The sequence below is a fragment of the Lissotriton vulgaris genome, chromosome 11 (genome assembly GCF_964263255.1).
Source record: "Lissotriton vulgaris chromosome 11, aLisVul1.2, whole genome shotgun sequence".
Taxonomy (NCBI): Eukaryota; Metazoa; Chordata; class Amphibia; order Caudata; family Salamandridae; genus Lissotriton; species Lissotriton vulgaris.
In genome coordinates this window covers 788935572-788939319 of record NC_141699.1, presented here as the reverse complement: position 1 = coordinate 788939319, position 3748 = coordinate 788935572, and the positions used below count along the sequence as shown (strand labels likewise).

The 3748-nt window shown below is 43.3% G+C and overlaps 1 pseudogene; it reads right to left on the bottom strand.

Annotated features, from left to right (window-relative positions):
• Positions 1–1661: 1661 nt before the first annotated feature.
• On the bottom strand, positions 1662–3530 carry LOC147683506 (uncharacterized; annotated as a pseudogene).
• Positions 3531–3748: the final 218 nt, after the last annotated feature.

Here is a 3748-nt window from a genome sequence, read left to right as displayed (position 1 = left end):
AGAATTTTTCCAATTTTGTCACCGCCCTCATATAGTGAAAATTTATATTTATGGATCTGTGCACTCCTTTTCTTTAAAAGAGTTTCTTTGGTCTTACATTTAGCTGACTAAGGTTTGCACTGATACCCAAAGTGGATAGGTTATCTCTTAGAGCTTCTACAAGTTTTGTCTCCTCAGCGGTGATATCAGAGGTCAGGGTTAAATTATATTTATATCTTTCTTGATTCTGTTTCAAGACAAAGGTTTGTGTAAACCCTCGGATACTGGCTTTACATGTATCCCATTCTGTTAAGCATGAAGCAGTGTTTCTATTAAAAGTCAAAAATTCTGTGATATGCTGTTTTAGTTGCGAAATGAAAGTCATATTCGATATTAGATTCCTGGGAAATGTGAAAGCTCTTGGAGGTTTACGATTCAAAGAGGTAGTAAATTCAATCATAATGGGATTGTGATCAGATGTTATACGTGGATATATTACCATTGTTGTGGATCTCATCAGTGAGTCTGATATAAAAGCCATGTCTAGACATGAACATAACCTGTGGGGAGCTGAATAATATGTATAGCCTGGAGAGTTTGGGTATAGCGAGCTCCATACATCTCTAACATTATGTAGCTTACATAGATCTAAGATAGATGTTCTAGTTTTGGGCATTCGTTTGTAATTACCCGGGCGTGTTGTATCCGTCTGGCAGTTCAAAATGCAATTAAAATCACCCATGATTATAACTTCTCCCTCCCAGTCTAGTTAAGCTATATTTAACTGTTCAAATACTCTAGGATCTTCTTTGTTAGGCCCATATGCAGCACATGCTACAAGCTTCACATTCTTAAAACAAAGTTGGGTAATTGCCCACATACCCCATTTATCAGCTTGTGTTTTAGTTATTTCTGCCTTAAACCTTTTGTCTTTTAGTATAGCAACCCCTCTTGTAGGGGAAGCAACTGCCGAGTTGATTATCATCTCGAAACTCAGTTGACTTAGCAACTTCTTATCTTTGTCTGTAATATGGGTTTCTGACAAAAATACTAAGTGGGGATTGTATAAACTTAGTTCTTTGGCAACTAAGTGCCTCATACGTTTGTTGTTTAACCCTGAGACATTCCATGCCAAGCATCTAATATTATGCATCTCTAATGTAAAAAGTGATGTCTTTTATCAGCATTATTTTGTGTAGTTCCGAGTAAAGAATATATTTTACAAACATAAATCTCTCATCGAGTCTTTCTACCAGGTTGAAAATATATTTTTTTCTTTTTTTTTCCCTGACCCTCCCTCCACCTTCCCACATCTCCCACACCCTCCCCAAACTGCGAAGGCCTACCCACCTCCCCCCCTTACCTACTGCTGCCGTTGATAAGGCAGCACCTGCGGCAGTGAGCCAAGGGCCCCTCCCCCCTCCACCCGGAGTGTCAGCTAATAGTATTGCTTCATCAACACTGATGACTAAATATTGTGAAATAAAAGAAAAACATAAAAAGAAAAAAAAAATTTTTTTAATGTTATATCTATCTGAAGTTTCTATATCTCTTGTGCAGAGAGGGTTAAAGATCTTCTCTATTTCCTTTAGTCTTTACTCCTGTTGCCACTGGCTGGATATGACTGTATCACCCTTACTTCAATCATACAGAGAAAAATATAAACCCCCTCTCTTTCTTTTTCAATCTTTACTCTTATTGCCACTGGCTAAGAATGCCTGTGCTTCCCGTACTTCGCTAAAGAAGTTTGTGCGCCCTTTCATAATCACTTTAAGTCGGGCGGATTCTTGCAGATATGCTAAGCCTCCCAATTTATTGATTGGATCGATTATTTTACGCATTTCCCATCTCTTATCCATCGTGGCTTTGCTAAGATCTGACCGAGCGAAGATGGTAAGATTGTCAATAGTTATTGGAGTATTAGGTTTAGCTTTTTGCCACACAGCTTGTCGGAGCAGAAAGTTACCAAAATGTATCAGGAGTGGAAGTGGGAATTTACTATTCTGGCGTTTTTGGCCAAGTGGAAGTCGATGTGCTCTTTGCACTTTGGAGTCCCAGTCCCAGTCTGAGAGATCCGGGAAGGCGCGAGGCAACAGTCTCTCCAGAAAGGCCCTCGGGTCGGACCCCTCTAGCCCTTCCGGGATTCCATAGAGTTTGAGGTTGGATCTTCTTTGACGATTTTCCAGGTCCTCGACTTTCCCCTGGAGTTGGATTAGTTCTGTATCGTGGCGCCCCACAGTGGCTTCTAACCGTTGTGTTCTTTCTTCCACCAAGACTGTGCGTTGTTGGAGCTCTATTATCTCCTGTGTAACCCCCTTTAGTATGGAGGCTATATCAGTTATGGAGGTTTGCAGTCTTACATTGTCGCTTTTCAGTTGCTGATAGTGTGCCTCCGATTCTACCCTCTGATTTACCAAAAGTTTTAGTATAGTGTCTAGTTGGGGGTGGCCAGTATTTCCCAGCCTGATCTCTTCCGTTTATTTTGTATTCATATTTTCAGCAGAAGATTTGTTTAGGTCAGAATCAATATCCACTGATATCGGTAGATCAGACGAGGAAGCGATTGATAGGAGATCTTTTTCTCCTGTGGTCTGCTCATTAGGGACAAGGCTGGGAGTTTGCGTCGTATAAGACCCTATTTCGGGGACTTGCAGTATCTCATTATCTGTAGGGCTGCCCCCAGAGAGCCTTAAAGTCATACTCTTGACTAACCCCTTAGCCTCAATCCACTTTCTTAGCGGACTTTTATCGATAACCATTTTTTTTGTAATCAAGGGGGCTGCTCCTGTAGCCAAGCTAGACAAAGCTCTCCCTCTCTTCTTGTGAGTTGTCTTGGCTTTACCTCTGCGTCTCTGTGGAGGTAGCTTGCTCAGGGTCTTATCCGTAGATTTATCCAATTCCTCCTCTGTATCATAATCACAGTCCTCAGAGGAGAGGTGTTCCTCAGTCAATTCCAAAGTCTGTTCCGAACCAAAATTACCCACTGGGCACGTGGTAAGATTGTTACTTTCTTCTAATATGCTTTTACCGTTGTCTGTTGGGTCTTCCATCCTCGAAAATATAGCTGCAGTTTTGGGAATATGGTCTGAGGTAGCAACTGATAATGACTTAGCGGTGTTTAATGATTGGGGCCTCCCATTTGCCATCCCATTTGCCACCTCTATGCCTACTGTTGTCTCAAGGCTTTCTAATATCTCCCGGGTCTCGCTGCCTTCAGTCAGGGTAGGAGATATAGCTAATTGAGCAGAGTCATCACCATGGTTTATATTAGCCATTGTAATAGTATTTTGAAAACGTACTGATGCTCCATCTTCCCCTGAAGCCGCCCCGGCTTTAGCACTTTCATTGATGTCTACACCCTTATGTGTCGTTTTTTTTGGAACTGTCCCGCAATTCAACAAAGGAGGGCGCAGAATCGTCTTACCTGCCGCCTTCCTGTCGCTCCCCTTCAAAGTAGCAGCCTTGTTGAGATTGTTCGTCCCTCCTTGGACCGGTGCTGCCAGCGTTGCTGCTTCTGCATTCATTACCGTTTTCTCAGCCCCCCCCGTCATGTCTTCTGAAGTCTCTACGACCGTGTTAATCGGTAGAGCAGGGGCTGGGGCTGGGGCTGCAGCAGTCGGTGTGAGCGTGGGTAAAGCGGCCGCCGCCGCCGCTGCTGCTGTTACGGAGGTTTTGGTGTTCCGCGTTGTACGCGGAGGGTGTTTGGGCGACATACCTTCTGGCGATACTGTTACAAGCCGCGTCTTGGCCAGACCCAACACGTCGATCC